The 12,144-nt window shown below is 39.6% G+C and overlaps 1 long non-coding RNA gene across 1 annotated transcript in view; it reads left to right on the forward strand.

Moving 5' to 3' along the window:
* LOC119155592 overlaps positions 1-3,279 on the forward strand; it is a 33,449-nt gene extending 30,170 nt beyond the window's left edge. The window contains exons 4-5 of the long non-coding RNA XR_005106768.1: positions 1,623-1,709; positions 3,241-3,279. This is a non-coding gene — a long non-coding RNA (uncharacterized LOC119155592). The remainder of the gene's footprint in view (positions 1-1,622; positions 1,710-3,240) is intronic.
* The last annotated feature ends 8,865 nt before the right edge of the window (positions 3,280-12,144 follow it).

Raw genomic sequence — 12,144 nt, forward strand, 5'->3', positions numbered from 1 at the left:
AGTTCATATACAGTGTGATGGCATGGCATGCCATGCTGGCATTCCTCACAGCATCAGGTACTGGTACACCTCTGCAGGGGAGAAGATGATTATTTATTTTGGCTGGCTAATGCTTATACACATTTTGTTAGACTCCACACAAAGTACTGCCTCTTAGAACTAATTTCAGAGCTTGTCTGATGATGATGATGGTGATGATCTCAGGCTATGTTGACATGGCACCTCTGTGTATCCCACTTCATGGATAATTCATCAAAATAAAGTAGGTTAAGCCACCAACAGGCTCCTTCTTCATAACACAAGCTAATAAGAAACTTCTCTGTGTCATAGTTGCTAGCTTTCTTTCCAAGCCAGCTCCAGACTCATTTAATTAGAAAAGAGAAACCGATGTGGTGACTGGTGATGGGGGTGGGGGGAGGACTGGTGTTACTAGAGCGATAGAGGGCAGAGAGAAGTTTTTTGGTTTTGGGGTTTTTTATTTGGTGTTTTTTTTTTTAAAAACTCCTCCCTTGCCTTCTCAGCATTTCAACCTGCTATCTTGGTCCCCAGAATTTCCTGAGCTCTTTCTGGTTATCCCCACTGACAGAAAGGGAAAAATGGGCTCAGTTCTGGCATTCTCGCTCACCTGAAGCAAAGCTGTGGAGTAAAGGAATGACGGGTCATACAAGGGATGAGAGACCCTGCTGGGCTTCCTGTGCTCCATCCACAGCTTCACCAGCAGAAGCACTCTAAATCAGGCGTTTCTAGTTTAGATGGAGGCAGTGCAGCTGCTGTCTTCTCTTTGCAGATGGAAGGTCAGGGCCAGTGGGTAAATTCAACCCAGGTAGTTCAGATTATTTTATTTGGAAAAGAAATCTGTTTGCTGTTACTCAGATTGAGCCTTACCTACCATGAATGTAACAACTTCTCAGTCCATCAGCCACTGAGCAGTAAAGGCAGTGCTGTGGCATCCTTTTATTGTGGTTTAAGTGTGCACAGGCTCTCCTGTTATGTAGGAGGGCAGCAGGCAGAGTTTCTACTGAAATGTGTCGAAGTTGAAGGTCTCCCATGCATTGTCTCTGTGGCTGTATTTCCCAAAGCACACACATTTTTTTTTAATCACTCTTTTTATTACAAAAATACTCTTTCCAAATGAGCTACTGTGACTACTAAGTAGTACGCTTTGTTCTGGCTACAACTTCAAAGCAGTGGCATCGATTCAATGATAAAGCATTAAAATATCAGCAGCATGGCAGGCAGGGCAGCTGGTGTGGATGCTTTTGTGTGTCAGTGTGTGCCTTTTGTTTTGTTGCCCTGGAAAGGCCCAAGTGAGGAAAAGCAGGGTGCATACCTGCATAACTTCCTCTACATCATGATGGGGACTGCTTTTGTTATGAAAATGAGCACCTTCAAATGGACTAAGACATCGTGTTGAGAAAGAGTAGTTAATGTCAAAAGGTCTTTGTGCATAAATTAAAATGTATGCAGTGAAAACCATCAAAGTTTCTCAAAGTCATGGTCTTTTCTCTCTGAATTCAACAACCATGTTTGCTTATATTAAAAAGAAAAATAGTAATGAACTTTGTACTGAAGTTGTCATTATGTCTGTAAGCTAGGATTCTCACTACAACATTTTCTGACAGTGACATTCTTGCTCTGTTGACATCAGCACAGTTGACATCAGCAGCCTGAATTTCACCCAGAAGCCTGAAAAATATGGGAACAAATAGGTAAGCAAAGATGAATAAATATTAAGATATTACCAGAGGTTGGTTGCTGCCATACTGGCTGGGTGAGCTTATTGACTGCTGGCCAAGTCTGTTGAGAGAGCCCCAGCTTCAGTTGGCATAGCCATCTGCCTAACGTATGTTGAACACCTATCTGTAAACCAACTCATTTTTTTCCTAAATTTGGCCTGTGTCTTAATATGAGTAATTATGTTTGCAGCTATAGTTGGTTTAGCATTGAGAGAATGCCAGCGCGAGCTTTGTATTTAATTGTTTTTTCTAAAAATCTCTTCAACTCTTTGGAGGAAAATTAAGAAAAAAGTATTTATCCTTTTATTTTTTCACTACCTATGTGATGTGATAATGCAGATAAATAATTTTTAAAAAGTGCAAAAAAAAAAAAGTGCTATAGTCTCTCAAACTTTCAGGTTAATTTATAATTTGAGGATCAGTATGGTTGTGATTATTTCCTATTCTAAGTGTCTACTGTGTTCACCCCAGCCAGCAAGTAAGCATCCACCCAGCAGATTGCTCACTCCCCCACAGTGGCATGAGTGCGAGAATCAAAAGAGCAAAAGATAAAAAAGTTGTGGGTCAAGATAAAAAAGTTTAAAAAGTGAAGGGAAGGGGTGGGGGCAGTAGGCGAAGTAATACAAAAGCAGTTGCTCACCACCTCCCACAAGGTCAATGCCCAGTCAGCCTCCAAATAGTGGCTACCTTGGAAAGACCAAATCCCTAGTTTTATTGCTGAGCCTGGCATTACATCGCATGCAATATCCCTTCAGCCAGTCTGGGCTGCTGAACTGGCTATGTCCCCTCCCAGCATCTTACCCTCCCCAGCTGGCTCCCTGTAGGGGCAAAGTGAGTAACAGAGAAAGCATTGACACCCTGCAAGCACTGCCTTCAGCAACGCTTAAAACAGCGGTGTGCTACCAACACAATTTTAGTCGCAAGCCCACAACGTGTGGGCTGCAATGAAGTAAGTAACTCTGTCCCAGCCAGACCCAGCATGCAATGTTTCATTTCAAATAATGTTTCCTCTTTTTTTCTTTTCTCAGTGCACCTATTTGCAGTCATCTTTCCCACCCTACTGCAAAAAAGCATGCCTCTTCCCTTTATTACATCCTCTCAATTTTTAGCATTGCCGCCTTCCCCCCAAAAAGTTTGCAGCCTCCCTAGTGCATGTGTGCAGGCAGGCGAGGAGGGGAAGTGGGGAGTCGTGTAAGTACGTTTTGTATATATATGCGAACCAACAACTCGCATCCGTGTCACAGCTTAACATTCACTTGAAGAAAACCAAGTCTAGTATATCAGAAAATTTCAGTACTGTCTCAAATTAGATTTACCAAGGTCAACAAAGATACCACAAAGAAACCAGTTCAACTTTGCAGCCTTGAGGAGCTGAATCTGTCGTCCTCTGTACTGTACTTACGTGCTGTGACTTTGTATATGGCTCACGGTCATATAACCAATTTGCGGACCTTTAGCAAAATCTTAATTCTCTACTCAGTCATCTCATTGTATTTCATTCCAGCTCTGAGCAAGACCAGCTTAAACTGAAAGTGAATAAAAGGGGTAAGAAGAATTTCCTTTCTTCTAGTGAAAACATTAATACTACAATAGGAAGAAGGAAAACTAAAGCTTTTTTTTTTATTTTTTTTTTCCAGTCCACATAAAGCAAGTTGTTATTTAGAAAGGTAAGACACAAAACCTGGGGTGGAAAAATGACAAATGCTGGCAATCTGTCTCTAAGACCAGAGTAGATGTGCCTTAGCTAAGCTAGGCCCTGTAAAATTTCCTGGTACAATTATGAAGGTGAGGGGTGTGTGGTTCTCCTTATTTTGTAAGACCTGCTTTCGAATTAGTGTTCCTAAAAGAAAATACATGTAAGTGTACTTACTTATGCTAGTACATGTGTACTTTGTGTTAGTGCACTGAGATTTAAAATCTCTATTTCTTCACTTTCCAATGCCTACTAGGATTTTTGGTTTAATAAAAATAATTTTTAAAACAAATTACCTTCCCTTCATAAAAGAAATCAGAATGTGAATTTTAGCCTATTCACTGCTTTACATCATGTCTCTGGTATTTCTGTTCTCTGTGGCTGTGAGACTAGCAAGCCTTGCATATTAGGCAGTTCCTCATCTTAGAGAGGGAAGGACTTTTGTCAAGCCTTCATGCAGTAAACATGCTTATTTTCCCCTTTTTTCTTTTTTTTCCTTCTTTTTTTTTTTTCTTTTTTTTTTCCCCAGCCAGTCCATGAGAAACTAATATGGTTTCGAGTTTTGCTTTGCAGAAAATAGTTCTGTTGATAAGCATCTCTGTATGTTTTATGTAAAGCATTTGTCCCACTTACAGGCTTGGGAAAAAGGTCGAAATTCACCTTTAGTTTTGATTTTCTTTCGATCACTTCACTTGCAAGTAATTTCAGAGTTTAGCTAAGCCAGGCATAGTTATAACACATTAAATGTGTCCTGACTTTGTGCCAGGCTTCTTTAAAAGCTGGTTGATTTATGCTGCTGCATGCAGAGCGTAAAAAATGCCAGCGTGTCTGCACGCAACACACTTCACGTTTTCCTAGCATGAGGAATTTTGATGCTTTATCCAGCAAGGAGATGTATCTGAGGCCTTCCTGAGAGATTCTCCTTATATGTTCAGGGCTGCCGCTGCAAAAATTGCATCACGTTATTTTCTCTAAGCTGCCTCTGGTGAATATTTTGGGCAATGGCTTGATGCGTCATCAACTGGTCAGCGTTTCTAATCCAGTACTATAATTTTTAAAGTGTTACTTTATGTATGGAGTACTCTTTAAGATGCAAATATCATGGCAGAACTTGTGAAGGAAAACCTGGGGATGGCAATTGGAGAGTCACAGCTAGCTCGCGCTTACAGCTGACAGAAAAGCAGTGCTGTGCGTGGGGGCCAGGCCTTGGACATTGAAGGAGGCCGCTGCCACCGGATCCAGAGGCCACACGTAGATGATCTGCTCTGGGTTATGTGTGGGAGATGCCCAGTCTCACAGCAGCAACTGGCGCCAGCTTAGACCCCCCCTTCCCCTTGCGCTGCTTGTGCCTCCCGCGGGCCTGTTGCTGGGCTGCCTGCTAGTTGGGCATGGAGCCGCCGGGCCAAGCCGGTGGGGAGGAAGGTGGGAGGTGAGGGAGCAAGGCCTGGGGTTATCGGCCCGATTGGAGGGATTGGTGTTGGGACTGGGAGACGAAGCTGGTGGGAGCCAGCTGCCGAGGTGTTGTGGCCCTCACAGTGCCTTTTCAGAGGAAGGGTGAGACTTCGCTCTAAGCTGTGCTTTTGGCCCAGTGTTGTTTTGGGATTTTTCCTTTGTGTGGGGTGGAAAATGGCAGGAGTAGTGATCCAGAGATAGGTTAAAGAGGATGTGTATCATTGACTTGGAAGTGTAATAGGCTGAAAAGGTGCATTTCTGACAAGAATTGTGCTTTTAGCAGTGGACCTTGGGGCAGGGGCCGCCATGGAAGTGCTCCTCTTACATGTCCCTCACAACTCCTGTGTGGAGATATTTGCCCTGTATTTCTGTGGTTATTGCACAGAAGTTGTAGGGGTCAAACTGCCTGGGAGATGCAAAGGACAAAGAGGAACAAAGTATTGTACTTTAGGAACATTTTGGAAGTTCCTTGTCTACCCACAGCGAGTATTTTCTGGCCCTGCAGAGAGCCACGAGACTTCTGGTGTTGCACCATTTTAAAGGGGAGTGTCTAACCACTGGTCTGTGCTGTCAGAAGTCATCGCAAGAACAAGGTGGATGACTGTTTTTGTTACATTATTTATATTTTTAATATAAAATGGAACTTCATTAACATGCAGTTAATGTTAATATGAAAAGTTTTCTCTAGTAAATACATGGTCAGACAGGAGCTGCTAAAAATGACAATATAGACAAATTATTATCAATTTGGTTATTCTGAGCAGCTGCGTAATTTATCTTTGAAATAAATGCCCAGAAAGTTTTCTTTTTCTAGAGAATGAATTAGAATTGGACTACTATGTATACACAAAAGTAACCTCTATATTTCTGTCTGAGGATAATGAAATATTTACATTACTCTTTTTTGACACTATGGTGACAGCAGAAGCAGCATGGATTAAGCCTTCTCTCCCAGAGCATGACACAGGGTATTATAGAAGTCTCTCAAAAGGAAAAATCATTGCTCTGAAAAACCTCAAAAGATATATTAGAAAAAGGAGCTTCATGCTTATGGTAAGGTAACGCTTGATAAAAGGCTACGCAATATTGGCTTTCAAAACCTTCTTGAAATAAGATTAAATCCATTGAAATTCTTCAGTAAAAGCCTGACAAGTAATAGCTTTTATTCTGTCAGTGTGCCCTACTGCATCTTTTCCTTCCAAGCCACCTGAGATCCTCCTCTTAATAGCAGACATGATTGTAGATATATGTCCTAGAATTCAGAATATTACAGCAGTTCAGCTGTCCATTTCACTTCTCCCCCTTTTCTAGGTAGGGGTGAACACCTTATGCCAAAGTACTGAGTATCTCAGAAAGTATTCTTTTTCTACGTCTTTCTGGCCACTTGACTCCTCCTTGTGTTCAGAACAAAAACGACTCTGGCTTTATGAAATAACCTGTGATAGTATGGAGAGCAGTGCCTGCATTTTGTAGGTTCCAGCAGCTCCCTCTCAGCGGGGCTGTCCAGAACTTCATGTTCAGTACAACCTTCAGGCAGGCTGCTGCACCCACTTGCACGTGTAGCATTGCCAGCCTTTTCACTCGCTTATACAGCTGTGTTTTTAGGAATCCCACCTAGGAACCAGAGGGATAGAAATGGTGATGAAAAGACAAGACTTTCTCCTTGTGAGCTACAGCAAGGTGGGATGGGAAACACTCACCTGTGTACGTGAAGTAAGTGTGTTGTTATAGTGTCAATTTTTTTGGATGTTGTGGAAACGGATTCTAAGAGCAACAGGTTGATATATTTTTCATAATGTGCATACTGTGTCCTATATACTCCAGAAAAAACCCAGGAATACATGTTATTACACTGAGGACTGCTTTGAAGCATTACAGGTAGAGCACAATCATTTCCCTGTAGTTTTCTGGTATAAATTACCTTCTTTCATTGTAATATCTTTGATACCAGTTTTTTCTTCTGATCCTCTCATGTTTCTGTTTTTGCAGTTCTGCAGTATGTGAAACACTTGTTATTACAGCAATGATGACACTGAAGAAGTAACAAGGCTCTACAACATAGAAAGTTGTGTCAATAGGTATGTGAATTAAAGGGTGGGAGGGGCGCTAGCAGTAAGAAGTTCGTAAACCTGACAGTTTACAGTAACTTTGACTTCCTCTATACAAATTTTTTCTGTTTTGAAGTTTGCAGATTAAAAATGTAAAGGGATGCCTTGGTTATGGGAACATTCCCCCTCCCCAGACAGTATCTGATAGGCTTGTTACCAACAAACCAAAGGTTTGTGTGAAAACATATTTATGCTTGTGGCTCGATGTATGCTGTTATTCAGCTCACAAATCTTAATAACATCTTAACATAGTCCCTTGTCAAAGAATCTATGTTTATTTTAGAAAACTGACCTGAAACATAATTTTGCAAGGGGAACCTTCAGAGTTCTCTGCAGGAACATGATTTGTGCATATTGAATCCTACCAGCATTTGAGGATGAAGATGCTTTAGTTCCTTGTCTACCAGCAGTTTGCTTGAGCTCTGAAGGAGCAAATTATTGGTGCAGTAAAGAGGTATTCCCAGAGGCAAGAACTACGGGTGCTATGGCATAACAGGACCTCTACCACAGAGTCTATGGACAGCCTGTCTGTGTCCTGGTCTAGAAAGGATGCAGAGATGACCAGTCCTTTCCTGAACTACACAACATCTTTCATGTTGTCTAACAACTGCAGGTAGAAGTGGGGAAAAAGCAGTGGACCTATGTTACTTCAGTGAGTCAAGTTTCATGTCTAGTGCTTCAGGGACGTAAAGTGGGAAAACTGCTGCTTATGTCTAGTCTCTGAATGCTTCCTATAGCTAGTGTTCTCTACCTTGCACTAATATCCATGTGGGAAAACTCAGAGGCCTGAGAGACTGTATTTCTTCCTATGAAATCACCAAGAGCTCAGTTAAATGTTTTCAGGCCTACGACTTTCAGTAATGTTACTAAATCACAGCCTCCACACAGAAACCTTAAAGTGACAGGCTTCAAAATCTGAGCAAAGGGAAGTCTGAGTATTGGCAAACGGCTGGAAGATTTCCTTGTGTTTACTGCACTGATTACACAGACTCTTAATGCTTAGAATTTTTGTAGGAGATAAGTGGCAGTAGGCTCTCCGTTTGGAGGAAACACATTAAAAATAATGTTTCATAGCAGAAATACCAGATTCTCATCAGAATGGAATGACTGAGGGGGAAATGGCAGTTAGGGTCACTGCATAAATGGCAGCGACCATAGAATGACATAAATGAAAACCTTTGCTTCACTTTTGAAATCATAAAGTAAAAAATTTCTTCATAGAGTGTTCATTCCAATGGTGGCTTTTTTTTTGTTCTTGTTGTTTTCTCATGAAACACAATAAAAGTGGAAAGAATTTCTAACAGTTTCAGTATGGGCTGCATGCCTAGGTCTCGGTGATTAGTACCAACTTTAAAGATCATGTTACCAGCCTTTCCCTATCCCTACAATTTGATTACTGTATTGGGCTGTTACCTTAAATCATATGCCAGGATTTGAAAGCCTTTTTTGCCTACTGCATAGTTTGTGGTATCTTGAAGTTCCTCTGCTGTCCTTATATTATTGTCCATGGTATCATTATTGATGAAATAATGGTATCAGAAATGTATACTTACATTTTTGGAAACAAAAATTCCTGGAAATAGTCTATTCTCCAAAACACCATATAAAATAGACAGGAAGTATCTATATTTAATCAAAAAATCAAAAGAGTAAATTGAAGTTTAAGGCAAAAAAAAAACCTCAACAAAACCCGCAACAACCAAACCCCCCCCCCCCGCAAAAAAAAAAAAAAAAAAAAAGCAAAAAAAAGCTCATAGTATTAATTATGGAGGACTAGCTTTTCAGAAAGTATAAATAAATTTAAGGTGGCCCAAACAAGCTTCATGCACAATTCTGCAAATTGCCTTCAGTTACAACTCTGTATGCCAATCTATAAACTCTAGATATTAAAAGAAAGCTGGATTCAGTTACTGATTTGTAACCATCCTCAGAATTCACCATCCAAGTGTCCACAAGAGGTGATGTCACTTTAGAGTCCTAGCATTTCAGACCTAACTTATTAATTATGCAGAGAGTAATTAGGAGATACTTATGTCTGTAATCTTTATAGTCAGCTGGTTCGATATTCACAACTACAGAACCATCACGTTTTTCATAGAATTTGTATGCTGGGCATGATGTATAGAAAAATCTATTCTTATATTTTTGCTCTTCAAATACACAACATGATTTTAAACAGTGTGAGCATTCATCTAGTGGGAACAGACTGATGGTTAGTAATATTTTTAAATTATTTAAGATAGTTTTAAAAATGAATCCAATTTTTAATTAATTAAAAATGTCTAGTTACTAAAGGAGGTGAGTTGGGTACATACGTATAAGGAGGTGGTATTGGGTAGCCTTATTTTACTACTTAGGTGTTCTTACCACATTGGTACACATTGCCAGATTAAAAAATATTATCTTGCATAGGCTGAATAATACTACTGTGTTTACAGTAGTGGGAAGAGATTCCCTTGATGAAATCTAGAGAACTGGTGTACAAAAGTACCAGACTTGTTCTACCATGTTTTGCAGTGAGGAAAGTTTTTTGGTCCTTACTGGCAGTTACAGATCAGTGGGAGTGTGGTGTTTGGTGTGTACACGTGCTCATGTGTGCATGTGCACACACATGTTGATGACAAGCTCTACCAGTCCTACGCTGTGCTACAAAAATAGTTTTAAAGTCTCTCCCCCTCTCCCTGAAGCATTTTAGGACTAATTGCAGAGATAAGGAGAAACGTAAAAGGTGAGATGCAGAAGGCAGAAATATTTATGCATAAAATAAAAGGGGGAAAATGTTTTTAAAGAAAAACCAAAAATAAATGCAAAGATAACTTTGAATTGCTTAACTAGACGCTACTGCTTATCTATATCTTTTATATCCTTCTCTTCCTGAAATAGTTTTAATAGGTTCCCAAAGTTGATTTGAAACATGCAGCAATAAAAGACCATAGAGCACTATCTCAGGGAACTATTAGCTAATGAGTGTATAAGTTTCAATGTGTTATGTCTAAAAATAGGAATGGATAGGCTTTTTAATCTGGATAACAATATGTGGAATGAAGTGTGTGTGTATACATGCGCATATATGTGTCTGTATAGACACATATGAATAGTTATATAATTGTCAGCAAAAGCTGCTGAAAAGTACTGTAATAGAGCTCTAGTGTTTATTAGGTGCATTTTAAATGCAGTTTTTCTTTCCATATGGACTGTATTTTCAAGCTCCTTTTCTCTCTGCTCTTCACCTCATTGGAGTATTCGTTTTCTTTGTACAGGAGACCAGCAGGAGGTCTGTGAAATGACTTTTTTTTTTTTTTTTTTTTTTCAGTAAGGCCTACAGGATTTGGCCTATAGTTTTAGTGTAGATGAAAGAAATAATGGATTTCTTTGAAAAAAACTAGGAAAATCAGGACCATTTTGTTCAATACTACACCACTGTTTCCAGTAATTGCCTTGTACAGTTTGCAAGTCTTTCCACTTTATGTAAATACATTAACTTCTGAAAATCCCTTATAGCTGTGAGGTGGGGCCTTTTGAAGGAGGTGTTCTTTTGAAGGTTCATGGATCTCTTAAACACACATTTTTTTCTTCAAAGTAAATCTTGTAGACTCCCTGTCACAAATCCTTCTTATTAGGAATTCTGCTTGAAGAACTGTTTGAATTTCAATATCAGGTATTTCAAACAAATACATCTAATGCCTCGATACATTTTTCTTATGGTCAGTCAGTGTCCCTAAATAAGAAAGAGAACCTCTGATAATTTGAAATCTATCCCTAGAAACACTTTGAAGAAAAACCTAACACACCGTCCCTCCCCCCCCCCCCCCCCCGAGGTTTCTGTAGTTACTCCTGGAAACTAAGAAAGGGAAAGTAACTGTAAAATAAACTTGCAATTTTTGAAGTTGTTGAAAACAAAAAGACCCCAATCCCACAAAAAAATCCCCCAGATTTCAGAAAACCCCTCCCCACCCCCTTCCCCAAGAATGTGATGAAACCCTTCTGGTTCATATTTATCCAGTGGTGTTACATGATAACCTACTCTAGCAAAGCTCTCAAGAGACATCACCTGCCTGCATCCCTTGCTTAGAGCAGGGCTTACTTCAATGTTAGCGGCTCACAGCCTTTCCTAATCAAGTTTTGACTCTGAGAATGGATGCTTGCACAGTATGACTGTCCTTGTGAAATTTTGGTTCTTAATATTGAGTCATAATTTTGCTTGATGCAGCTGGTGCCTGTTGTTCCTCATCCTTTCATTTTGCACCTCTGAGAAGCATTTGACTGTCTTTTCCATAACCACCCACCAGGTAAAGACAACAATAACATCCCCTTTTAGCTTTTTTTTTTGGTCTAGACTGACAAACTTATTTATCTCATTCTCTGCTTCTTCATCATGTGCTCTAGTTCCTTATATAAATAAGATAAATGAGAGGTGCAAAACTCTAACAGAAAACAGTGCAATGACATATAGATAGGTTTTTGTCTTGACTCCTAAATAGAGGAAATAATTAATTATAAGAATGTCTGTCATTGTCAGTTTAAGCTGTGAAGTGAATAACAGTTGTATTTGTTTGCTATAGTGAAATCCTATTCCAGCAGATTTTTTTGATTGCAGGACAAGCAGTCTGTTTTACACATTATGCAGGAATGAGGCTATAAGGTTTTAAAGCATTTACCTCTGAATTTCTTTCTGTAGCTAAGAATGGCTATTTTGTTTGATATAATTTTGAAAATCCCACTATGCTGTAGTGCAAAGATTTTGTAGGCTACAAATCTGGAAAGAGGAAAGGTAGTCTAAAGTTTAGATATGGAGAAAAAAAAAAAGTCATAATCTCAAGAAAGCTTCATAATAAAATCTAGAATTTTTGCTCAGTGTCTTTTTGCAGCTGTGGACATAAGGAAGCACATACCTCATGTTGCATTTAAAGCCTTTAGCTATAAGACAATTAAAGGAACACACAGATTACTTGAAAGCTTGTCTGGCTTATGTTGAATTATTACAAGATTCCTCCAGCTTAAGGACACCATCTTGTTAAGAAAACCAGAAGTGGACTTGCTCCTCCAGCCTCATTTTTACAGTCAGGGTCTCCAGGAAGGAGAATCATAAATGTTATAAAATGTTTTTCCATAATTCAAAGTCAAACACAAAACATATTCCATGTTACACAAACAT

The sequence above is a fragment of the Falco rusticolus genome, chromosome 11 (genome assembly GCF_015220075.1).
Source record: "Falco rusticolus isolate bFalRus1 chromosome 11, bFalRus1.pri, whole genome shotgun sequence".
Lineage (NCBI taxonomy): Eukaryota > Metazoa > Chordata > Aves > Falconiformes > Falconidae > Falco > Falco rusticolus.